The sequence below is a fragment of the Vombatus ursinus genome, unplaced genomic scaffold (genome assembly GCF_900497805.2).
Source record: "Vombatus ursinus unplaced genomic scaffold, bare-nosed wombat genome assembly UNPS02009835.1, whole genome shotgun sequence".
NCBI classification, from domain to species: Eukaryota; Metazoa; Chordata; class Mammalia; order Diprotodontia; family Vombatidae; genus Vombatus; species Vombatus ursinus.
In genome coordinates this window covers 5,923,750-5,951,643 of record NW_020949613.1, presented here as the reverse complement: position 1 = coordinate 5,951,643, position 27,894 = coordinate 5,923,750, and the positions used below count along the sequence as shown (strand labels likewise).

At 37.7% G+C, this 27,894-nt stretch overlaps 1 pseudogene; it reads right to left on the bottom strand.

Moving 5' to 3' along the window:
* Nucleotides 1-319: 319 nt before the first annotated feature.
* Nucleotides 320-23,504, bottom strand: LOC114036396 (annotated as a pseudogene).
* Between the last annotated feature and the right edge of the window lie 4,390 nt (nt 23,505-27,894).

Sequence of the window (27,894 nt, the reverse complement as noted above, 5' to 3'; positions counted from 1 at the left end):
TAGAATGTTGGGATATTTGCTACAACATACTTAGACTGCTTATCAGTTTCACCATTCCAGTTTTTAAATATTGAGTTAAGTACCATAAAACCCCAATTAAAGCCATGCCAGCCTTATCTCTCTCTCTTTCTGTCTTTCTCTGTCTCTCTGTCTCTGTCTCTATTTCTTTCTGTGTCTCTCTCTGTCTCTGTCTGTCTGTCTGTCTGTCTGTCTCTCTCTGTCTCAGCAATTATCATGTCACACCCTTTGACAAAGAAATAAATGCACCACAATAGTACTTTTAGAAGCACTTGTGGTGGGCTTCTGTTGAGGCCCAGATTCATGGTACTCCTTCCTGCTTGCAGATCCACACCTGCTGGAAGGGAAAAGGGAGGCCAGGATGGAACTTCCAGTTCAGACAATTTGTGCATAGATGGGACAATGATAGTGATTTTCATGGTGCCAGGGGCTAGGGCTGTAATCTCTTTCTGCAGCCTGTCAGCAATGTCTGGGTACATAGTGGTACCACCATCTATCTGTATTGGCATACAGATCCTTATTAAACTTTATGACTGAGTTGAAGTTAGTTTTGTGGATTCCATAGGATTCTATACCTAAGAAAAATGTTTGGAAGAGAGCTTCTGGGCACCTGAAATTTTTGTTGTTAATGGTGATAACCTGACCATCAAAGAGCTCATAGCTCTTTTCCAGGGAAGAGCTAGATACAACAGTGGCCAAGTCCTGCTCCAAGTCTAGGGCAACATAACATAGCTTCTCCTTGATATCACATATGATTTACCTCTCACCTGTGGTCGTGAAACTGTAATCTCTCTTAGTCAGGATCTTCATGTCCATTAGGTCCCAGCCAGTCAGAGTTAGATTGAGGATGGCATGGGGGAAGGGTATAACCTTCATAGATGGGGACAGTGGTCACACCATCACCAGAGTCCATCAGAATACCAGTGGTATGACCAGAGGCAAACAGGGACAGCATAGCCTGGATGGCGAAGTACATATCTGGAATGTTAAAGGTCTCAAATGTAATCTATGTCATTTTTTCTCTAGGACTTTGAGTTTCAGGGAGTCTTTTGTGAGCAGCACTGGATGTTCTTCAGGAGTCACAAGGAGCTCATCATGGAAAGTATAGTGCCAGATCTTTTCCATGTCACCCTAGTTGGTCGGCAATTCCATGTTCGTTGGGGTACTTCAGGGTCGGAATATCTTTCTTGCTCTTGGCCTTATCCCCCATGTGGCTGTCTTTTAGGCCCATACCCATCATCACACCCTAATGTGTGGGGTGCCCACCAATGGAGGGGACGACAGCCCCTTACAATAAAACAGGGGTATCATCTCCTGCAAAGCCAGCTTTGCACATCCCAGAGACGTTGTCAACAGCAAGGGCAACAATGTTGTCATCCGTGGCAAACTTTGAAGTGGCAGGTTTAAACCCTTAAGAGAGAGGTACGGTGATACTGCACCTGGAAGAGGGGGATGCAAGTCCATGCTAGGTGGAAGAGCTCACAGCTTTTTTTACTCTTTTCTAAGCCCTCTGCAGTCTGGCTTTCAACCTCACAATTCAACTGAAACTTCTCTCTCTAATAACTTCTGATCACTTAATTGTCAAAACCTTTTCTCAGTCCTCATTCTTTTTGGTCTCCCTGTAGCATTTGGTATTAATGACCATTGTCTCTTCCTGGATACTTCTGGGTTTTCTTGACATTGATTTCTCTTGGTTCTCTTCCTCCCTGTCTGACCACTTCTCAGTCTCTTTTGCTAGATCTTTATCCATAGTGTGTCTTCTAATTGTGTCTATAGCTTGAGGTCTATCTAGACTCTTTTCTTTTTCCTCTATAACCTCCCACTTGAAGATCATATCGGCTCCCATGACCTTAATTATCATCTCTTTGAAGGGAACTTCAAGATCTAATTATCCAGCCCTGGTCTCAGATCCAATCCTATATCACAAACTATTAAACATTTTAAACTGGATATCTCTTAGACTTTTCAATCTCTACAGGTCCAAAACTGAATTTACATTGTTTCAATAAAATAAAATTGAACTTATTTTGTTTCAATAAAATCTTCCAAATTATCCTATTGCTACTAGGGGCACCCCTAGCCTTCCAATCACTTGAAGTTTACAAACATGGTGTCATTATTGACTTCTTTATTCTCATTCACCTACATATCTAATTAGTTGTTAAATCTTGGTATTTAGCAATTGTTATTAAATCTTTTTTGTTATTAAATCTTTTCTTTCTCCACTACATTCCTCACTTATGTCACCTCTTGAGTTGCACAGCTACCACCCCAATTTAGGACCTCATTATTTCTTGCCTAGACTCTTGAAATAGCCTCTTAATTAGTTTCCCTGCCTCAAATCTCTCCCCATTCCAATCTGTCCTCCACAAAGCTGCTAAAAATGATTTTCTTAAATTCTAGGTCAGACCATGCTCCTCTCTTCTTATCCTCAATACATTCTAGTGGCTTTATGTTGCTTTTAGGATAAAATATAAACTCTTCTGTTTGGAGTTCAAAGCTCTTCATGACACCTTCCTACCTTTCCAATCTTCTTATACATGATTTCCCTTCAGGTACTCTAGGTCCAGTCATACTGGGCTACTTAATATTTTCGCATAAGATGATCCATGTTCTATCTCCACGCCTTTTTACTTTCTGTCCTCCATACTTGGAATGATCTTTCTCCTCATTTCTACTTCTTAGGTGAATCCTTTACTTTCTTCAAGAATCAATTCAAAAGTTACCTGTAGGAGACTTTTCCTAGTCTCCCTTTCCCTGTTAGTGCTAGGGCTACATCTCTAAGGTTATCTTGTGTCTACTTTGTACGTAGCTTGTATATTTCTACGTCTGTACATAATGTGCACGTATACATTAGGATCAAACCCTTTGTGTGTAGGTACTTTTACCACTTTTTCTTTGTATCCAGTACTTAGTACAGTGTCTGACATATAAGTGAATTATAAATGCTTGACAATTAGTTGATAGATATCTATCTCTGTCTTATGACATCAAATCTGGCTTTAGGATATAGATCAATGGATGATGTTATATATTGAAAGGTTTTGGTCACAATTTACTTCAGGGCTAAAGCTTCTGACCTGTCATTGAATCCCTAGCTGGTAATTACAGTTGGCTTCTGGTAGTCATCAGTTTTCTGATTTAAAATCCTTCTAGGCTGGCACCTGTGTGTAACCCAAAGGGCTTATTTAGATTAGAAAAAGTCAATACCTTTGAAATTTTGAGGCTAATAATTAGGTCCTTACAGACTTGATTACATTTCTTATTCAAGGGCACCAAAGGCTCATGTCTGTACTTTCTTTCTTTTGGGGATGCCATAAATTTCTGAACCTCCACCTTTCTGCTTGTGATTCCTTTAAACAAAGTAGTCATAGGTGAGATGGCTTTGTAATGATTACATGTTTTTTTTCCAGAAATCTCCAATAATAACCCATAAGAAATGTCTTCAGTTTTTGATAATTCTTTGGAGGTAGCCAGGAACTTAGTGCTCTCAATTAAGATTCTATGTAGACCACACATTTTACAGATGTTCTTCAAAGATGAACCTTATCAATAGACCTTTTAGACCAGCAGTCTTTGATCTAACATCCTTCAGTAGTTTTTTCTCATTTCTTCCCAAACAGAATGGAAGCCATTTAGGTGGACCAACACTTACAAGTATTCCATGATGTCCACTACATTATTCATGTGTGTATACACACATATGCATACATGTATATAAACACACATAAAACATATATCATGTGTATTATATCATATATGTATATATATATATATAACATGCATGTGTGTATGTATGCATGTCTTCCTATCTCCCCTAGGCTAGAAGAATAGTGATTAGGTCATAGGTCCCATCCCATTACTGACTGGGGTGAGAGCTTTCATCTACTCTATATCTGACTTGAGCTGGTTTACCTGGTGGCCCCTTGCTTCTGAGAGTTCACCATATTAATGCCAAACTTGGGGAGACTGTTGTTCAGCCTAGCCCACTGTAGTTCAGAACTTTCAAACTCAAGAGATCCATTAGCCTCAGCTTCCCTGGTAGCAGGGATTATAGGTGTTTACCACCATACCTCATCTACCACATTCTTCAAGAGTGTATCCTGGAAAGTGTCCTGGAAATCTTTTGTCATGTGGCATGCACTCAAATAAGCAGGACCCTCCCGGGCCTACAACAGTAATCTTGTTCTATGGCAAAGATGGAAAGTGATACTAACTGCCCTGTGGGCAATCCAGAGTTATTTTGAACATATCAAGATGGTGCAGTGATCCATTTGAGTTTTTCTAGTCAGAGTTCAGTATTCTACAAATATTTTGATTTTCCCATTCTTCTTTTGCATCACTGCTCTGGGTGGAGCGTAAAGAATATTATGTAGTAATAACAAATAACTTTCAGGTATTTCTTTTCTCTTCTGTCTCAGAGAGATCAATTCCTTGAGTCTATTTCCAGAATGATTTGGAGTTATGTAGGTAGCATTTAGTTTCCTGACACTCTACACCCCACATTCACAGTTTCTTTTACATTCAACCGCTTCTTTCTTCTCACATAACCACTTCTCTAATTTGGGTCCTTTTCATCTTCTGCCTGGACTATAGTAATATTCTCCTTAATAGTCTCATTACCTTAAGTCTTCACTCTTTCCAATCTTCCCTCTAAATAGCTCCCAAAGTGATTTTCCTAAAGCACAGATCTGATCATATTATTCCCTTACTGAACAAATCCTATTGGTTTCCTATTAGGATCAAATATAAACTCCCCTGTTTGTTATTTAAAACTCTTCACAATTTGGTCCCAATTTAACTTTCCAGAATTATTGTGCATTTATCCCCTTTACTAACTATGGTCCAACCTTATTGGCCTTCTTTCTGTTCCTCTCCACAACATTCTATTTCTTATCTATGTACTTCTGTGTGGGCTATTCCCCATGCCTGAAATATACTCCCTTTCCACCTTCACCCTCAAATCTCTAGTCTTTTTCAAGAGTCAATTCAAGTGCCATCTTCTGCTGAAAACCTTTCCTAATCCCAGAGCTTCTGACGTTTTCCTCTCCTCCCATAATTGCCTTGTATGTATGTATGTATGTATATGTGTGTGTATGTAACATACCTTTATATGTATATGCTGCCCACCCTCCTAGAATGTGAGCTCTTTGAGGCCAGGGACTGTGGCATCTTCATCTTGTTATCTTTAAGCTATTGTGATTATGTGAAATATCTTTTTAATTTGCTGTTATTTGGTATTAATTTGTCTTTTGCTGATGAACTGCTTACACAGAAAGCTGATTTGGAAATCACTTTCCCTTGTCTAAAATTAGTCCATTAAGATATAGATAACTTCTTTTGTCTGTGACAATTTTCATGTCCTTCCCATGTCCTGCATTTTATAACTCTCCTTGAAGTAAGAATTTATGGTATTTTGCCATAAGATCTCTGAGTAATATATACACCTCTGGTTTCTTTCATTTCTTAATCTTTAACTATATTTTTCAACATTCTTTTCAAGGTACTAAACTGTGCCCATTTTTATATGGAAGTAACTGAGCATCACAGCATATATTGATTTAGTTTGGTGAAATCTTGTCAATTCAATTTAATCCAATTCACCTTAGTAAATGCTTGCTAAGAACTTTATGCCTGGTAAAAATGAAATAGTCTCTATTCTCTGTTAAGTTCTTTGTGGACATTTTCTACTTCTTGAGAACCTCATCATTTCTAGGGACTTTGCCTTCCTTTTGGGCCTTGTGTATAACATCCTCCATTGTAATGATGAAAATCTTTGGTAAGCATTCATCTCTCTATTTTGTGCCTTAGTTGATGTTAGGAATTAGAAGATCCTTGAACAAACATGTCTTTGTTTCAATATTTCAAGGAATCTTAAAAAACTCTTCACACATGACTGAGATATATACAATGAGCCATTGTAATTAGCAACGGACAGAGAATCCTGTGTTCTCTGAATCTCTCAGTTATCTATGTGACTCTAAAGAACCGGCAGCATTAGAGAATCATCTGGAAAAACCTGCATCTTACCTTCTCATATATCATCAAAAATATCCTCAATATAAACAGAGCATTCTCTTAAATATTTTATAAAGACAAGCATCTAGGCATTTGTTTCTTTAGTTGTTTATCTCCTCTCAATTGCCTTTTTATGTAGCACATGCTCTGGAGTTACTCCAGACATCTTCCCTCATATTGGCAGGTTGTATCCCTAGATGGTTTGCTGCTATATCTCCCTTCAGGATTTTAGGGGACTCCGAGGGTTGGGATCTTTTTCTTTCTTTTAACTTTTTTTAAAAAAAATTTCAATTAACAATCATTTTTCTCTCCCCCTCCTTACAACTTAAAAGAAAAAAAAAGAAAAAGCCAAAAGAAAAGCCAAAAGCCAAAATCTTCATTACAAATATCCACAGTCAAAAAAACCTCAACAACTTCAAAAACAACCATTCCTACATTATCCATGTCCACAAAGGTGTGACTCATTCATCATTTTGGATCCATCACCACTCTGTCAGAAGGTGGGTGGCATAGTTCATCATGAGTCCTCTGGAATTATGGTTAGTCATTGCATTTATCAGAGTTCTTAAGTCTTTCAAAGCTGTGTGTTATTGTATAAATTGTTCTCTGGGTTCTGTTTACTTCACTTTGCAGTGGTTCATACAAGTCTTTTCAGTTTCTCTGAACCCATCTGTTTCATAATTTTTAATGGGCACAGTTGAATTCCTTTATAATTCATATACCATAATTTGTTTAGCCATTCCTTAATTGGTGGGTACCCACCCCTTCCAGTTTCTAGTTATTTGCTATAACAAAAATTGCTGCTATAAATATTTTATATATATGCAACTTTTTCTTCTTTCTTTGATCATTTTGAAGTATAGGTTTGATAGAGTTATTGTTAGATCGAAGGTATGTACAATTTAGTGACTTTTGGGACAAAGTTATTTCTCCCCTTCACCTTAGTTTTATTATTATTATTATTATTATTAAATTTTATTTTATTTTCAGTTCCAAATTCTCTCATCCCCTCTCCCTACCCACCCATTGAGAGGTCAATAAAAACAAAAACCATTACAAATATGTATAGTCATGCAAAATAAACTCCCACATTAGCCATGTCCAAAAAAAAGAAAAAAGAAAAAAAGAAAGAAAGAAAAGAAAATATGATTCATCTGTACTCTAAGTCCATTAGTTTTCTATCTTGTTTTTCCATGAGTCCTTTGGAATTGTGATTAGGTCATTGTGTTAATTAGAGTTCCCAAGTCTTTCAAAATTGATTATCTTTACAATATTGTTGTTATTGTATAAATTGTTCTTCTGATTCTGCTCACTTTACTTCATAGCAGTTCATACAAGTCTTCTCAGGTTTTTCTGAAGCTATCCCCTTCATCATTTCTTATGGAACAATAGTATTTCATCACATTCATATTCTACAAATTGTTTAACCATTCCCCAGTCGATGAATATACACTCAGTTTCTAATTCTTTGCTGTCACAAAAGAAATGTTGTATTTTTGTACCTCTTTCTTTGATCTCTTTGGAGTATAGACTAGTAGCAGTATTCCTGAGTCAAAGAATATTCGCAGTTTAATAGATTTGGGGTATAGTTCAAATTGCTTACCAGAATGGACAGACCAGTTCATACTTCCAATAACAGTACTTTAATGTTCCTGATGTCTCATAGTTCCCCCAATATTTGTCATTTTTCTTTTTTAAAAAATCATCTTTGCCAAGCTGATGGGTATGAGAGATTAATTAGGCAGAAGCCAACTTTGTTATGAGTCTTCACGTAATAGGTTGGTCCTAAGACATTACTCTCCATTTTTCTAATATTGGGACCATACTCAAAGGTTTACCATTGTGTTAGAACTCACCAGAGCTTACTTTCCACTGTCATAGTCTTTGAGAGTACAAAGTCATCTCTATACCATTATGAGATATTAGACTAGGAACTTATGTTGATATATTTAGAATAATCCAATACTCAAATGGAGCTATGATCTCATTGCTATGGTTTACTCCATCTATACTTGCTTATCTTGGGCTACTCTCACCTGCTCTCTCTGAATAGCTTAGCTAAACATGGAGAGACTCATCACCAATAGGCTGGCCACTTGGTGATGAATTCTTTGGACATGACAACTCACGAAACAAACAAATGTACAAAATAGTGCTTGGAACTGTTTAGCCCCATTTCATTTCAATAGTGACAGGGTCAGTTTCAGGGAGGAGGACAGAGGATATAGCCTAATAGCTAGCACTCACATAACACTTTAAGATTTACAAAGTGCTTTACAAATATTACCTCATTTTATCCTCACTGAAACCCTGGGAGGGAGATATTATTATTACCCTCATTTTACAGATGAGGAAACTGAGACTGCCAGAGGTTAAATGACTTTACCCAGGTTTATACAGCTCTGACTTCAGGTCCACTACTCCATCTATTGTTGCATCTAGCTGCCCTGGCTAAAAATCACACATTTTGAATACAAACAGTTAAATTAATGTTTGTAAATCTTCTAAAAACTGCTTGGTTCACCAGTTCCTTTTTTTTCCCTCTAAGCTTTCTCCAGTAACCATCCCCCTGCTCCCCACTGCCATTAATATCTTGGCGAGGACATACTTTAACATCCTAAGTTACTCAAAATGGATAGGGAAGGGAAAGGAAAACTATACCAGCACTTGTTGCAAATATTTCTCTAAAAAAGTAATCCGTGTTCAAGAGAATTGAAAGCAGTATGCCTTAAAAAAAATCTAAGAGAGGGAAAGATTCCACACCTAACAGTTGTATTACAGTAATTACTCTGGTCTCTCCTGTCTGGGAACCTGGTGTATTACATTTCCAGCCTCCTCCTGGGTTCTCTAGTACTCTTAAGAGAGTTAGGAAATATCTAATCTCTGCCATTGGCTCAAGCCCCTACCAATTGTGTCATCCAAGTTCAGGGATCCATTTATTTACTGAACAGACTAGTTTTTATGAAGGAGTATTTACTTCAAAGGTATAGCAAGAACAAACATACAAATATTCCCTCAACATCAGGGGGCTTAATATCCTCTTTACCTCCTCAGCTTCTGGGGAGGGGGATTAGGTTCACAGTTTAGCTCTGTTCCTATATAGCATCAGTCCCACCAAATTCCAAATCCAAAGCTCTCTTGAGCTTATGTCTCAGCACCCTGGCTTCTCAGGGCTTCTCTGCTGGACTGGCAGTAATATCCAGACTGGAATCCTGGCTCCAAGTTTGCCATTGTATAAGTCTCCAAGTCCTGGACTCCACCACCTGCACCTTGAACTGAAAAGGACAACCCAAATAAGTCCAACTTGTTCTTGGGATCTTGGGGTATAAGGGAAAGGGAAAGGTGGCCCTTCTTCTCACCTAGCTTAGTGCCCATACAGATCAATCCTGACTATAGACAAATATGTCTACTTATTCATGGAGGTCAACTTTGTTTCTGAAAAGGAGATCATATATCCAGGACTGAAAAAGACCTTGGAGAACATAGTCAATGCCCCCATTTTACAGATGAAAAAATAGCCTCGGAGAAGCTTGGTGTCTTGCTCAGGATTGCCTAGACACTAAGTGGCAGAGCTAGGATTTGAACCCAGGTCCTCTAACATCAGATCCAGTGTTCTTTCCACTTTGCTGCTCTGGGCTAAACAGTCTTTTTCTTCACCCTTCCTTCCTTCCTTCCCCACAAACAAACAAACTAGTGAACAAATCATTAACATTTAATAAAGGTTAGGAGGCTGATAAATGTGTGTTGAATTAGCTAAGGGAGAGTGAGAAAAGGCAGCTAGCTGGCTCAGTGGATAGAGTCAGGAAGACTGAATTCAAATCTGGCCTCAGACACTTCCTAGCTATGTGACTCTGGGCAAGTCATTAACCATTTGCCTCAGTTTCCTCATCTGTAAAATGAACTGGAGAAGGAAATGGCAAACCACTCAGTATCTTTGCCAAAAAAACCCCAAATGGGGTCATGAAGAGTCAGACACAACTGAAAAAAATGATTGAACAACAACTGAATAAGAAAAGCCAAACATTTTAACATGATGACTTGGTGAAAATGTCATCAACTCATCTTTAAATTAATGGAAGTGATTGACTTAATTACTTTGGTTTCCTTATATTCATAGTTTTTGAAACTTTATGTGAACATTTATCAAGAATTGATCTTGATAAACCTTGTCATCTAGATCTACTTCCACTAAAAATGAAAATCATGCTTCCCCTCCTTAAGCTGAGCTGAAGTCACTTAATTAAGGCTGTTTAATTTATTGCTTCAGAGCCAATGTTTTAGCAACATCAGTTCTTCAACATAAAAAGTATCAGCACATTAGTGTTTCAATTAATTTCAATTTAATATATTTGGTTTTTATTCTTTTCAGTTCTGTTTTTTAAGAAGAGAGATTACTTAGTGTAGTAAGAGTAAGCTATACTTGAAAATAGCTACTGAAATTTTGAAACTTATGGGAAATGAAAAAAAATTTCTAGAGATAACTTTTATATTATGTTTAAATTATGATTATTATTCTTATATCTGAGAAATTTGGAATACTAATAAAAGTCTGCTATTCAGGTACATAATTGTGCCATGTAGAAATAAACAAATCAACTGCTTCAGATGAATTTAGGGGATACTTTGATGGATCATAATTGTGATGGTGGGAGTACTCCTTCTAGTAGTAAAGTTCATAACCCATTCATGCTTTCTCATCCTGTAGTTAATTCTAGTTAATAGCCTTCTGTAAAATCTTTGTAGTGAAGTACCCAATACACTGGAGGTTTGCTTTGGGTCTTTTAACATTTTGTGGATACCAGTGTAACCTTATCTCTCACATTTGCTATGTGACCAACCTATCTCTCTCTCTCTCTTTTTTTTTTTTGGTGAGGCAATTGGGGTTAAGTGACTTGCCCAGACTCACACGGCTAGCAAGTGTCTGAGGCCAGATTTGAACTCAGTCTTCCTGACTGCAGGGCTGGTGCTCTACCCATTATGCCACCTAGCTGCCCCCATCTCCTTTTCTTGTTGTACATCTCTCCAATGGTATCCTTCATACCACTTCTTACTGCACATTTCTTTGTTGGAAATATATTATAATCTACTTACATTGATGATACATCTCTTCACTGCCCTTTGGGTAACTTGTAACTTTAATTCTTTGGAGACTGTGGTATTCTAAAACTCAGCCATAGAGCCTACAACATATTTTGTTGAATTATACAAAATGCAAATTGATCTGTGCTTAGGTATTCCAATGGATCTATGCTCTCACCAATGTAGATACTCCCTCCAGAGATGCAGATTGCAGCTTATCTGTACCTGCCCATTCTAGATGATTCTTGTCCAAATATTTCTTTTAACAAATCCTTTGCAGGGGTCTGCCAATGTGCTGGGAGTTCTTCTAGATCACTTGGCATTCTAGAGGGTACCAATGGAATTTTCCATTCATTATCCTGAACCCTCAGTACAGGGCCAACCCATCTCCTTTTCCATTAATACATCTCTTTATTGATATCTTTTATGCCACTTTCCCTGCATAATTCATTGTTAATAATATGCTTATGACATTCATATGCTTCTCTGTCGCTTTTTGATTAATTCACAACTTTTAATTCTTTGGAGACATTTCATCACTCACAATCAAAAAGTAACACTAGAAGAGTGTTGATGTTAAAAAATGTGTTTTTGTGGGAGAAGCTTGTGGGTTGTTTAGTCATTTCAGTCAAGTCTGACTCCTTGTGACTTTATTTGGGGTTTTCTCGGCAAAGATACCAGAGCAGTTTGTCATTTCCTTCTCCAGTTCATTTTGCAGATGAGGAAACTGAGACCAACAGGGTTACGTGACTTGCCCAGAGTCTAGGAAGTATCTGAGGCTGAATTTGAATTTAAGTTTTCCTTACTCCAGTCCCTGCTCTTTATCCACTGTACCACAAGAAAAAAGTTGCACAATTTGCCAATGTAATCCATTTCCCTCCTAGCCATTGTTCATCTAAAGTGTCTAAGATATACATACTGATGGACCAGCTCTATGGTATATACAGCCAACTGCATATCCTGGTCTGGATAATGACAACTTTTAACTTGTTTTTTCCTATATGTATTATTAAGGGTGAACTTTTTTGTGTGCGATGTTATATATTTATTTATTTATTGATGAGGGTCTACAATCTTCTGGGACTTAAGACAATTAGTAGGATGTCATAATAAAATATAAAAATCTGGAAGGCCTGACCATCTATAGGGAATTAACAAATTGATTGATCATGAAGCATTTATTAAATTCCACTTATGTACCAGGCCCTGTGCTAGGTATTAGTAATAAATAAACAAAAATGAGATAGTTCCTGTCCTCAAAGACCTTACATTCTTTTTGGGGTGGGGTGGGGGTGGAGATAACATATACAGATGGATAGATAGATAAAACATATATTAAGTGTGCTAGGGGATACAAATACAGTCAAGCAAGACAATCTCTGCCTTCAAGGAGCATCCATTCCAATGGAGAAGACAACACATAAAGAATAGCTGGAAAGGAGAAGTGCAGGGGTGGGTGGAGTACACATATGATGGGAACTGACTGGGAAGTGGAGCCCTGGTCCCAGGCAAGATAGAGCAAAAAACCTGAGGGATCTATAGGCAGCATCAAGGTTACCAGTGGGTAGGAGGTGGAGGTCTTTGTAGAGAAGGCTTGATGTATGGTAGACAAAGTCAGCCCAAGTTAATTTTGGAGGAGGTGCTAGGTTTGGGGGAGTAAGTAAAGACCTCATGTTGGTGGTGCTCGACTCAAGTTTTGAAGGAATCTAGGGATTCTAAGAGCAGAGGAGAGGAGGTAGTGCGTTTTAGGGGTGGTAATATTGAGGACAGGAGATAGAATCTTTTGTGTAAGAAATAGTTAAGAATGCCAATTTTGCTTGATTTGTTGCTTTTAGAGTACATGATGAAGAATATTATACATAATAAACCTAGAAAGGAAGGCTGGAGCCAGTTTGTGAAGGGTTTTAAATTCAATAGGGAATCTCTGGTGCTTATTGAGTAGGAGGGTCAGGTAGTCATAACTATATTGTTGTGGTATTGGTGTGGAGGATGGATTGTCTGAGGGACAAGACTTAAAGCAGAAATCCTTTTTGACTTAGACTCTGTGCTGGACATCCTTCCATTCTAGTGGCACACACCTTTAGTTAGCATATAGCTTCCTGTTTGTTTGTTTTTTATGTAAATAAATAGACTCAATAAGGCGATCAAAAGAACCCAGAAACTTTCTTATCCAGTCAATGATTGATCTCCTTGCCAGGAAGAGAAATATGGTAGTCAAGGGCAACAGTGGCTTGAATTAAAAACATTTTTGTAAAACCCAATAGAAGTCAATGATAAAAGATTATGAAGAGTAATATTTCATAAAGTGGTGAGAAGCGATGGAGGAAAAAAAACCCCAGCAACAACCAAGTTTATAGAAAGCTTGGCATTGATTAAGTCAGATTATTCTGAGTGCATTTAAAGATGAAACTAGAAGGAAGAAATAAACAGACAGAAAAGGAAATAATCAGTCTCATTTTCTATAACAATTTTTCCCCCTTACTCAATCATAACAGCGCCACACTACATTTATATTTATATCACTGTCTCTAATGTCGTTTGTGGGAAAGTAGAAATGGCATTTAAGAAAACAAAGCTAGGAAGAGCAGCAGGATTAGACCAAGCATATACAGATGAGGCCATGCTGGAGGTGACATACTTTTGAGGATGTTGGGGGATTGATTTTTATCTCTCTGCAAGATGGGAGGGTTCCACATGCTTAGAAAAAAACCTTACAGATTTGATTATTCCTCTCCCTCACAAATTGGAGTAATTTAATTATTATCTTTAAAATTTTTTTTTCAAAATTAATTTTTATTTTCAGTGCTGAATTCTCTGTCTTCCTCCCACCACCTATTGATTAGAAAATAAAAACAAAACCCATTACACATATGTACAGTCATTAGTAAAACAAATTCCCTACATTAGCCATGGGGAGGTGGCCATGTGAATAGAGTTTGGACCTGGAATCAGAAAGACTTGAGTTCAGATTAAGCCTCATTTACTTACTGGCTGGATTTGAATTCCTGATCCAAGTCTAATTCTCTATCCACTGTACCACCTAGTTGCCCAATTTGATTTTTTACTAAATGCAAGTTATACATATTATTTATTTCTAGTCTTAGTGAGATTTTGCTCATCTTATGCCAATATGAAATGAAGCAATTTATTTCTTTCTTTAAATTAGTGGAATGAGCACTGGCTTTGTAGTCAAAGCCCTAGGTTCAAATCCTGCCTTTGACACTTAGTACCTGAATAAACTATATGCATATGCCATATATTTACATGTAAATTATCTATCTATCTATCTTTATCTTTTATAACTTTCCATCTAATCGGTTTCCTTTGTAATCCTACCTATTTTATGCATTTAAAAACATTATTCTGAGAAGGGATCTATAGGCTTCACCAGACTGCCATGGGCTCCCTGACATAAAAAAGATGAACTGGTCTAGGCTTGATCTTTTACATATGAAGAATCTTTGAAAGGAATTGTCTTAATCTCTAGGTTATGCCTGTGGTTAGTAAGAAAAACAGGAATTGAACCCAGGTTCTCTGACTCCAAATTTCATCAATTAGTCTGAATTTACTAAACACTTGCTGTGTGTTTAATACTCCTGGGCTAGTCTGGGACTATAAAGAAAAAAACAAAACAAAACAAAACAAAAAAAACCCCTGTTCTGAAGGAGTTTACTATCAAGGGAAATGTATGTATACAGTAGTAGAAACAAATTTTTTTTTTTTGGAGAGGGCTTAGCAGCTTTGGGCATCAGGAGAGGTTTTCTGCAGATAATATTGTTTGAGCTGAGTTTGAAACGAAACTAGGGAATTGCTCTTTCCAATATATATCTGCCTATAGCTTTTGAGAAAAAAAGAAACCTGTTTACAAAGTATTCTAACATGCATTGGTTGGTTGCTAATAAAATTTAATATTTTAATATATTGAAGTGCTTTAAAATCTTTTTTTGATTATTACTTAATTTTCCCCAATTACATGTAAAAACAATGTTGAACATTCATTTTTAAAAATTTTGAGTTCCAAATTCTCTCTCTCCCTCCCTCCCCTTCTTCCTCCCTGATGTGGTAAGCAAATTGATATAGATTATACACGCACAATCATACAAAACATATTTCCATATTAGTCATTTTGTGAAAGGACACTTAATCTTTTAAAAAAATGAAATATATGTGATTGTTTTTGTCCTTAGATTTTTTCCTATTGCCATTGCAACACCTTTTATTTTAGCCAACAATTTTTCAAGCTTTCATTGTGTTGAGGGAAGCTTCTTTCATTTCTAATTCTCAGTCTATAGATTTACTGGGTTTTTTTTTTCTGCTTCATAAAAAAAAAAAGAACCACATCTGTCTATCCTACTCCCAACCCTAATAAAACATACTAGTGAATTTCAAATATTCCTTACTTCTACTACTGAAAAAACGTCATATAAGTGTAAAGAAAAGAACCATTGAACCTCAATTTAATTTCTCCAAGTCTGTGGTGGTGTTCTCATATCAAAAATTGACAGTCATTTTGGTGAGGTGAAGACTGCTGTAAGGTTTTAATACAAGTAACATATTGCACTTTGTTGAGTTTCCATAGCAACTGACTGGCTAGTCTCTTCCTTTCTGTTTTGCTTTGGTCTTTATGAACTGGCATGGGAGCCTCTTCAGCTCTTCAGAGATATGTAATTTCATCAAAGTGGGTGCTCCCTTGAATGACACAGATCAAAACCCCTCTTTAACTCAGGAGATGGTTTTTGAGAGCTGTGGTGGCCAAAAAATTCATCTCTCTGTGCCCCTCTTAGGCAAGAGCTTCTTTGAATTTAGCCCGGCTGATCCTCAGACTCTAGACACAAGCATAGCCCCTTATTAATTAGTGTTTGAAGCCTTTTAAATTTAGGTAGAACCCTCCAGTACTTACATTCCCCTGGTCTGGCCTCCAAGTGCTCAGGGTCACTGGTGGCAATGTAGTCAGTCAGTCTTTATCAAGTGCAGAAGTTTCTACATACTCCAAAATAAAGAAGGCTAGGAATGGGATTGTAAACCATTTCTTATCTAAAGTAACAAATTCTTTTTTAGGCCACTTTTGCAAATATTTGGTTCAGAGCCAGCCTTGTGGATAAAGTAGGCAGCAGTCTGTATGTTGTGATTTCAAAGGTTCTCTGAATGTGTGCTCCCCATTTCCACCTCTTTCACTCAGGTCCTTGTGTCTGAAATTCCGTTAGTTGATATATTCCTTTGGCTTAAGACACCTGTTAAAATACTAAGTGCCCCTAGGAGAAGTAACAAATTAGGCTTTGTCAGACTTAAATTTTTTTTTATTTAACCTAATTTTATTCATTCTTACTTTGATGTAGAAAATACGTCATTCAGTAAAAATATACAGTCATTACAACATCTTACCATATACAACATTTAACCTACAATAATGATGTATCCTAATTATGTTATTACATGCCTAACATTACAATAAAAATAGGAACAATTAAGACTTTGTAATTTTTGTTTGCAGATAGAAACAATACCTTCAAAATACAAATTTTTATACACCAGAGGCTCTTAATCTAGGGTCTCTGAACTATTTAAAAAATTTTCATGACTGTATTTCAATATACTTGGTTTTCTTTGTGATTCTATATACTTTATTTTATGCATTTAAAAACATTATTTTATGAAAGGGTCCGTAGGCTTCACCAGATTGCTAAAGGGGTCCATGACATTGAAAAAGTTAAGAACCCCTACTATACACAGTAAACACTTTACTTATGATGAACATTCAAGAAAATTGAGTATATGGACAGCCTCAGAATAAAGTGACATTATATTTAGCTAGGTGTCTTAACACAAACTAAAAAACCTACTACATGAAAACAGCTCTCAACAATAGTAAAGCAAGCCAGTTTATTGAGAGGAGATGTAAAATGAAAGACAATCAAGGAGAGTGACTGAAGCAGGTCAGGTCTGGACCTCAGGGTGGAATTGGATACCTTGTCCCCAAACAGTAAAGTCTGATGGGTTTTTACAGGGTTCTCATCTGAGTCTAGCAGGACCAGGCATTGGGGGCAAGCTGTCCAGGTTTAGAGATTGATGCTAATTGTGGAAAGGAAACACTCCTAGGGAAATGGAGAGTAGTTGATATTCAACTCCACACTGCCAGGTACAGGGGAGAAAGGAATTTTGGCTCAAATTACTGCTGGTCCTATTCTGACAGAATGACTAGGATTTTTGAGTTTCCAGGTTTTCCTTTTGGAGGTTACTGTCTACCTCAAAATGGGTAACAAACTATAGTGCTAAATGGGAAAAATATTATTGGCAAATAGCTTCTTTTCTGAAATTTAACCTTCTATAATTTAGTAGAGAAACCATGCTGATTTGCTAAAACAAACAAGAAGTGGGTTTTAACACTTTTCCTCTAAAGAATGTATATCAGAACATTTATAAAGAGTGATTTTTATCAAGAAGTTACTACAATCACACTTGCTAAAGTAGTGTTTATTGTAAAGCATTATGGGTGGTATATGTTTTGCCACGTATTTGTTGTCTTGAAGATAGCACATGTTAGATTTGCCATTCATTTTTGGCTGCTATTGGTATCATGTGTTTTAAGAAATGCAATATAAAAAACTTGAAAATACTGTTGAGTTAAAAAAAAAGTTTTAAGAAAGACCCCAGATATTTTGTCAGCCTTTTATACCTCAATGTGATTGAATTTATGGGGGTGAGTTGGCACCATCAAAGGGAAGAAAAGCCAAGAGGCCCTCTGGGCCCTTCTGTTCTCAGACACTTACTAGCTATATGACCTTGTGCAAGTCACTTAACCCTGTTTGCCTTGGTTTCATCTTTAAAATGAGCTGGAGAAGGAAGTGGCAGATAACTCTGTTATCTTTGCAAAGAAAACTCATGTGGCATCATGAAGAGTCAGACACAACTGAAAAACAAACAAGAGGATGGTATCTAGTGTGACTACTTCTAAGAAACAAGGCCTTCTCGTACATTGAGCCTGCTTTTAATACAATCACTTTAAGTTTTGCATAGCACTTTACATAATATTATCTCATTTGATCCTCACAACAAAGCTGTTAGGTTGGGGCCATTATTATCATCTCCATCTTATAGGTGAGGTTAAGGGTTTTACTCAGGGATGCACGTCTAGTAAATATCTAAGATGGTATTTGAACTCAGGCTTTCCTGACTCCAAATCTAGCTCTCATCCATTGTGCCTCTTAGATGACTACTTTGGAAATAGAAACCTGCTTGTTAAGCCTGCATGATCATTTCTATGTCTTTTTGTATAACTATTCTCTGGTAATTTTCACATTAATAATACACATATGGGGTTTTTATTTTGGGGCCACAGGGGTTTAGAGCAAGTCCTCGCCATACTAGAAGAAGAGTAGCAGCCCGTCTAGAAGAAACCGAGCCTTTAGCAGAAGTACACCATCAGAGCGAACAAGAAACTTCAGTGAGAAAAAGAAAACTCAAGAAAAGCAGCCGAGTTCAGCCAGAATTTTACCACTCTGTTCAAGTTCCTTCAACTAGAAAACCTGTGAGTATAAATAATTTTTTAAAAAATGTGAACTTCACCATCTAGTCATGTCTTATTTTTACTTAGAATGTTTAAAAATAATGTTGGACATGGTCACACAGCCTAGCAGAACGTGCCTGGTGATAATGAGTTTGTTTCCTTAACACTTATGGACTTGGAAAATTTGGCTCTGGGAAAGTTAGAAAATAAAACTTTTGTGTTTTTATTTAGCACTTCATGATGGCGGTAACTTTAAAAAGGTTTTAAATACTTAAATAAAAAGTTTTTTGTGGCTTAGTACAGGTTGTGTTATTATCGTCATTCATGAATCATGCTAACGTAAGGGGGTGTCATTGATTTGATGAGATAATTAAATAATTTAAAGTTTTGAAAACAGCATTGACCTAGAGTGATCATGTACAGAGCTTACTGGTGTGTGAGTCATAGTGTCATTTTTTCCAAAGAAAGAAAGAATTTATGTCCATTGGAGAGAGGAAAAAACAGGCAGCTGGGAAAATGTCTCTCTGAATCTGGTTTCCTTTGTTTTGTTTTGTTTTTTTCACCACGGCCACATGGACCAGTGATGCAGAGTAATTAATTCTTGAGCCTAATCACTGATCTTTCACAAACTTTACAAGTTTACAAGATTTAATTAAAGCGTGTGTTTGTAAATGCACTTGTAATAGAGCCTTAGACATCTCAGTGGGTAGAGCTAGTCTTGGAACTAGGAAGATTCAAGTCCTAATTCTGACACATAATGGCCTTGTGACCCTGGGCAATCCACTTAACCCCTCCTTGCTGGTAGTTCTTGAAGTGTGGTCCACCCAAGACCAGTAAGAGGACCCTCAAGATCAAAACTATTTTCATAATAATATTAAATCATTATTTGTCTATTAAAATATTCATCCCTTTTTCAACTAAGTATCTGTGTGAGGCAGGATTCTCTTCACACACTTCAACCAAAACAACATAACACAACATGTTGAGGACAAAATCAAAGATGAGATTTCAGCTATCTTCTGTTAAGTCAAACATCAAAGAGTTTTGTAAAAATATGTAAAGCAATACGACTTTTTTCCACTAATTTTTTTTTGTTTTGGAAAAGATAGTTATTTTTAATAAAACATTTAAATTAACATGTAATTGAATTTTTATTTAAATTAATTAATACACACATTTTAAATTGTTATCTCAATTTTAATGTTTAACACGAGATATCATTAGATCTCCAGGGGTCTGCTGGTTTAACAGCTAGCTCTCTGGGGGGAAAAGAGTGCTCAGGAAACACTTATTGGTTTGACCTACATTATTAACATTTTATGTATCACTTTCTTAAGTCAAGACAATCAACAAAACAAATCAAGCCCTGATTTGTAGCATGTGTGGATTTCTGAGATGTAAATATTCACACCGAAAATTAAATAATGGGGCAGAGATGATGAACTGGTTCTAGCACATCTCTGGGTCATATATAACCCACATAAACAAAAGCTTTTTGGGGTCCTCAATAAATTTTTTTGTACTAGGCAATGGGGGGTTAAGTGACTTGGCCTGGGTGACACAGCTACTAAGTGTTGTGTGTCTGAGGCTGGATTTGAACTCAAATCCTCCTGACTCCAAGGCCAGAGCTCTATCCACTGTGCTATCTAGCTGCCCTAGGTCCTCAATAAATTTTAAGTGTAAAGGGATCCCAAGGCCAAAAAGTTTGAGAACCTCTGCTCTAGGCAACTCTGTAAGACTATAAATAGTAGAGAAAGTGTCCACCTGCACTAGTAGAGGAATTTTCTCACCAGGGAGTTCACTATATCAGTGAAATCATAAACCTACCCCTATCCCCATCTTTAGATGAATAACCAAGACATCCTGCACCACTATGGATTCTGGGAAGTTCTTTGGAGTCCCTTCGGTGTTTGGGCCTTTAAGTCTTTTATGAACTGCTTAGCTTGTTGAGATTATTATAGCCATGAACATCAATCTCACGTGCTATTGCTACCTTTGTGCCTGCTGCCAGGCATCCTGCTGGTTTCTGCCAGGAGTGCTCTCTCCTGTTGGCTGAAATGTAATGATTGTAGTCTAGTATACCCACCCTCCTAATAGACAAAATTCAGACCAAAGCTAGGGTTGGGACAAAGAATCAGAGAGAATGCCCTCACAAAAGCTAATTTCCATGACATCCGTCTGGGAAAGTTTTAAAAATCATAAGCTATTTATCCCACAAACAAGTGGATAAATGCTTGATTTCCTTCTGGGACTTCCTTGTCTTGGGTGTGGCTTTATTTATTGAATTATCTTTTAAAGAAAAATCTTTTTCAGTTGAAAGGGGCTCTGTCATCAAGGGGCAGTCAGTTCCTTCGTAGGCTGTGTGATGTAGTGGAAAGAACCCTATATTTTTAATACTGCTACTGTTCCTTACTCCCCAGGTACCTGGGGAAGGTTGCTTTCCTCCCCTCGACTTACCTGTTAAATGAGGGGGTGGATTAGATGACCTCCAAGGCCCCTTGCTGCTCTGAATCGTTTGATCCTAAGAGCAGGGAGCTATCCACAAAGTAGAATCCTGGTGCGAGCAGGATACAGAGTGCAAGCCACCAGTGAGCCATTAGCCTTCATTGTACAAGAAAATATTCTTTGATAATCCTCTTCTTTCTAGTCCTCACTTATTTTTGTCTTTCTACTCTGGTGATTCAAAATCCTGTTTTAAAAGGAGATCTTCACTGCCATCTAGAGTCTTTTGATTTCCTTTCATCAAGATGTAGTCAGGTATTCACACTATCTACTGCTCAGCAAAGGTGAAAAGGCTTGGGTTTATGTCAATGGAGGCCTGCAGTGAATGTGAGCACTCCTGCACTGAAAGGTCCTGGGAGGCCTTATGTGGGTGTTCTAAACCGTTTTGTGTATTCCATAGACCTTCAGCAGTCTGGGGAAGTCTCTAGACCTCTTCTCAAAATAATATTTTTTACAAATTCATAATGAAAGGAAATGCTAAATTTTGTCAGCAGTTAGTGAAAATAAAGATGTAAGTTCATGGACCCCCTGAAATCTATTTATAGTTCATGGACAAAGGTTAAGAACACTTAAATGCCTTATTGTACCTGGATTTAAGCCATGAAGTTTGGGAGTACTATAACCATCAATTAATCAAAAAATATTTATTTAGTACCCTATGGTATGATGGAAAGAACCCTGACTTTGGAGTCAGAGGATCTGGATTCAAATCTTGCCTCTGATGAGTTCTACCTATGTGACCTTGGGCAAGTTACTTACCTTCTGTAGACCCTGGCTTCCTCATCTGTATAATAAGGGGGTTGGATTTGAGGGATTCTGAGGCCCCTTCTACTTCTAGATCTATTATCTTACAACTTACAAGGCATAAGTCAAGACATAAGAAGAGAAAGAATAAATACACATTCACAGTCTCTACTCTTTAGTCTCATTATTATCTGGTTGGGAAGATATGACGTATATGGTGGTTTAGAGGTAACTAACTGGGAGATCACTGATGGGCCTCAAACTCATCGGTGAGTTAGGGGAGTGTCTACCCCAAGCATGTGAAGACTTCCCCTGGCAGAGTGGGTGGATGAGAATAGTTTGTTCAGATGGCCTTAAAGGTGGCTGATCTTGATCAGACATCAAAATTGAAAAACTGCATTCTGGGCCATCACCAGTTGTCTTGACTTTTGTCTTGCCACCGAGCTTAAGGAGCTTATAGTCAGTTCAATAATAGGGAATTATATTGGGAATCAAATAAGTGGGATGGAACATAAAGCACAAAATACTGTCAAAAAATGTGTCTAATGCTATAGGAGCTCAAGAGAGGGAGATCATTTTCGTTTGGGATGCCAGGAAAAGGGCAGAGTAGATATAATCTGAGGTGGGCCTTGAAAAATGAATATGTTTAGGATAATCAGAACAAAAGGATTCATGAAATTGTAGGAACTGTGTGAACAGAGGTTCACAGGTAGGAAAAACACTGAGGTGTGTTTGGAGGGACACTGAGTAAAATAGTTTGGCTGTAGCAGTTTTCATACAATTAATTGAATGATTAATTAGCACCTTCCTCACAAGTGTGTTGTGAGGATCAAATGTTAAGTCCTTTGCAAACTTTAAAGAGCTATATAAATGTTAGCTGGTGTTATGAGAAATAAAGTTGGCTGGTTCAGATCATGGAGGAACTTGAAACCAGGTTAAAGAGTTTGCATCTATTTGATAGGTAATAGACAGTCATCAGATGTTTTTGAGCAGGGGAATGGCATGATGAAAACAGTGTATTAAGAATATTAGCTTAGGGGGCAGCTAAGTGGTGCAGAGGATAGAGCACCGACCAGAAGTCAGGAAGACCTGAGTTGAAATCCGGCCTTAGACACACAAAACACTTACTAGCTGTGTGACCCTGGGCAAGTCACTTAACCCCATTGACTAGCCAAAAAAAAAAAAAAAAGAATATTAGCTTAGATACAGCATTCAAAGATACTTTTTTGGGGAAAGACTGGAAGGAGTGAACTAGATGTTATGATTACTCACTTACTTTGGGGATGAGATTTCGGAATGACTATTTTGCTCCTTCCCCTCTTCTTGATATTGCCTCTGCCAGTTCTGTGGGAGACAGGAACTTGCAGGGAGTTGTCTGTTGTAGTCCTAATAACATTGCTCTTGAACACAAATCAGCACTACTATTTCTTCTGTAAATTGGCATGTCAATTTACTTCCATATACCTCCACTCATATTTTCCTAGTTACCAATCTTGGTATATGTATTATCTTTCCCTAAGTAAGCTTTTGAGGGCAGGGACTGTCTCTTTTTTGTATTTATACTCCCTCCCGCTTTGCACCACTCTAGTCTATGGGGAGGGAAAGGGTATTAGGTTCATAGTTCAGAGAGCACCGTCATAGTTCCAAGTCCCAAACTCCCTTTGGGCTCAAGTCCCAGACACTCTGCCAGCTGTCCCAGACAGCTTGACAAGCCAGGCTATTGGGTACACCATTCTGCCTGCAAACCTGGCTCCAAGGTTGTCGTGGTTCAAACTCCTGGGTCCCATGAGGCTCATCTCTGGCACGAACTGAGGAAGATGAACAATACAGAACAGAAACAACTATGCTGCTACCCCCTACCATACCCCATGACCCTTCCGTCTCCCTCCAAGGCCCATTTATTGAAGCCAGAGCCAGAGCAAAAGAGAGGGAGCAGGGGACGGAAACTTCTTCTCTTCTCACTGGTTCAGTTCATGGAACCCATGCTTTGAGTGAACCCTAATTTTTACTCTCTGAATGCAGCAGATAAAAGTGGCCAAAAGAGAGGTGGAAAAAGTATATCCCCATCTCTTAGCACAGTACCTGGCAAAAAACAAGCACTTAGCAATGCCCAGACATCCATCTGTTCATCCATTCACTCATTCATTCGCAGGCTTCTGGAGTGAACAGTTATTATCAATAGCTTCCCAATTTTTGGTCCAGGTGTGGGCTTATGCATATTGCTGTCTCGTGGTTCTCTGCTGCACTGTGTTAGGTTCAATTAATGACTGTGAGAGCCTTTTTGGTGCAGATAAGGTAACATAGGGAAAAGTCTTGCCAGTTACCTTCCCAGGCCTCATTTTCCTCAAGTGTAAAATGAGGCAGTGGGTTAAATTAAGTTGCCTCTGAGATCTCTTCCAGCCTTAGATCTATGGTCTTGTGGCACCGTATATATGACCTTAAGCCGCTACATAAATGTGAGCTATTATTATTGTTTATCTTATGTGCAGACAGTGTACCCAAGCAAAGCCAAAACAAAAAAGTGACAGGATATATTTGGAGTAGGAAAAATGCTAAAGTGGAGACTTTGAGGCAAAATAAAAATGAATCATCTGTGGTGACTCAGCTTTCCATGAGAAGAGAGTTTACATTAGAGACTCAACATTTCTAGTAGCAAAGATGGAGCCCAGGATGTGAATGATTTATCTGATAATGGCTCAGCTTAGAAAGAGTGAAAGGATGTTGGTAAAAAGGGGGAAGCATCAGAAGATCTGACAGTATATTTTCAGCTCTCTTATGCTTTGTATATCTTCTTGATGAAGGGGTTATGGGTTGAAAAGAACTCATTATATTTTTGCTTCTGTGGCTACACTGATCTCTTTGTTCTTTTTTTTGAGTATTCAGTGGGGCTATCAGGAAATTCATAATTTATACTTCAGATGTACTCACTAACATTTATAATGGATGTGGCCCTATTATAAACTCAATAAATAATAAGCACATGGATAATTGAATCCCTTCAGGGAGTTAAATATTCGAGTCAGCTAATACTTTTTGTTGTTGTTCAGTGGTTTTTAGTCATGTCCAATTCTTTTTAACCCCATTTGGGGTTTTCTTGGCAAATATACTGGAGTGATTTGCCATTTCCTTATGCAGATCATTTTACAGACGAGAAAACTGAGGCTAACTGAGTAAAGTGACTTGCCCAGGGTCACAAAGCCAGTAAGGGTCTGAGGTTAGATTTGAACTCACCAAGATGAGTCTTCCTAGCTGCCCTAATACTTATTGAGTCCCTACTTTATGCAAAGTACTATGTTAGGTGTTTTGGTGTATACATGGATAAATGAGATGCTATCTTTGCTAACAGGGAGCTTATAATCTAGCAGGGGACAACACACATAACAAAGAGATATTATATAAAGGATAATGTGATACCTGCTCTAAGAGAAATGCAAAGTGTCATGGATGCCCCGAGGAAGGAGGTATAAGTTGCTTTTGGCTAATGGAGATCACTTTGGCAGAGGAGACATTTAAGTGGGGCCTTGAGTAATGGGTAAGACTTGGTCTAGAGGAGAAATGGAAGAAGGACATTCCAGGTAAAGGGAAGATTATGTCAGCAAAGTCATGGAGGCAAAAAGAAAGACACAAGGTGTGTTCAGGAAATGGTATATAGTCTAGTTTGGTTAGAGCATAAGTATAGAGCAGATGAAAATGTTTCCTTTAATGGTTTTCTACCACCTAACAGAATATCAAACTCCTTAGTCTGATATTCAAGGTAACCTGAGACTAGAGAATGAAAGTAATCTAGTTCTATGTTAAAGATTTTGGATTTAATTCTGTAGACATTATAGAATCATTGAAAGCTCCTGAGCAGGGCAATGACATGGTTAAGCTGTACCTTAGGATCAAAGAAACTGAACAATTATAAAGGATTAGTCTTAGTAAATACTGTATTGATCTGAACATAGGCTTCAAGTAGATAGAGCTCTGGACTTAGAGTCAGGAAGACCTGAATTCAAATATGGCCTCAGATATTTAATGGCTGTGTGACTCTGGGCAAGTCTGCCTCATCTTTTCTATTTGTACAATGGGGACAATAAGAACATCTATCTCCCAGGATTATTGTGAGGATAAAGTAAGAAAATATTTATAAAATGCTTAGCACAGTGCCTGGTACATTTTTATTGTTCAGTCATTTCAATTGTGTCTGACTCTTTGTGATCCCATTTGGGGTTTTCTTGGCAAAGATATTGGAGTAGTTTGCTCATTCCTTCTCTACTCATTTTACAGATGAGGAATTAACTCAATAGAGTTAATTGACTTGCCCATGGTCATACAGCTAGTAAGTGTCAGAAGTCAGATTTCAACTCATCAAGATGAATCTTCCTGACTCCAAGCCTGGCACTCTCTCTACTGTCCCACCTAGCTGCCCCTGCCTGGTACATAGTAGGTGCTTAATAAATGTTTGTCTAAAAAAAAAAAAAAGACTTTTCTCCTACCACACCCCCAATACAGCTCATATAAAATTTGTAGTCATATAAAATTTGAGTAGTCTATGATCAGTGATTTTTCCCCATTAATGTCTATGCTTATATATTTTTCTTTCTCAAGAAATCTCATTTTAATGAGTATAGCCCATATTTGAAGATAGCTGATATTCATACTCATATAAGTGCTGAGCCTCAAATAAACATGTCAAGCATATATTAAGTGCTTACTGTGTGACAGACACGCTACTAAGTGTAGGGATAAAAAGAAAGATTCTAGGAGCTTACATTTTTTTTTAAAAATTCATTTTTTAAAAAATTGAGTTGCAGATTCTCTCTCCCTCCAGCCCTTCTCTCCCTTCTCTCTCCTCCTTCCCCATTGAAAAGGCAAGCAAGGTTATATCCATTATACATGTGAGGTCATGCAAAACATTTTCATAATAGCCATTGCTAGAGTCAGGAGGATCTGAGTTCAAATGTGACCGCAGTCACTTACTAGCTGTGTGACTCTGGGCAAGTCACTTAACTGTGTTTGCCTCAGTTTCCTCCTCTGTAATATGAACTGGAGAAGGAAATGGCAAATCACTCCAGCATCTTTACCAAGAAAACCCCAAATGGGGTCACGGAGAGCTGGACACAACTGAAACAACTCAACAAAAACAAAAACAAAAGCAAAAATGTTGGTTCTCTCCTCTACTGCAGTCTACCTTTAAGTCAAAAGTCAGGAAAAAAAAAAGGCAAGATAAAGAAAGTGAAACAATTGTGCTTCAATTTGTGCTCAGAGTTCATTAGTTCTTTCTCTGGAGATTGATAGCATTTTTCATTATGAATCCTTAGGAATTATCTTGGATCATTGTATCAATCAGAGTAGCTGCACAGTTAATCATCATTACAATATTACTGCCTTTTTTTCTTCAGTTTTTTGGAGGGCTAGACAATGGGGTTCAGTGACTTGCCCGGTGTCACACAGCTAGTAAGTGTCATGTGTCTGAGGTCATTTTTGAACTCAGGTCCTCTTACTCCAGGACCAGTGCTCTATCCACTGCGTCATCTAGCTGCCCCTATTACTACTTTTGTATACAATGTTCTCCTCATTCTGTTTGTTTCCCTTTGTGTCAACTCATATAAGTCTTCCCAGATTTTTCTGAAACCATTCAGCTCATCATTTCTTGTATTACAGTAGTATTACATCACAATCATATACCACAACTTGTACAACTGTTCCTTAATTGATAGTTATTCCCTCAGTTTCTAATTCTTTGCCTCCACAGAAAGAGCTGCTATAAATATTTCTTTACATGCAGGTCCTTTTCCTTCTCCCTTGATCTCTTTGGGATGCAGACCTAGGGTGTTGCTGAGTTAAAGGATATGGACAATTTCATAGCACTGTGGGCATAGTTCCAATTGTTCTAGCAGCTTACATTCTAATAGGAGAGACAACATTCAAATATCTATGTATATACAAGATCTATACAAAGTAGATGGAAGATAATCTCAGAGAAAAGAGGAACTAGCATGTGTGTGTGTGTGTGTGTGTGTGTGTGTGTGTGTGTGTGTGTGTGT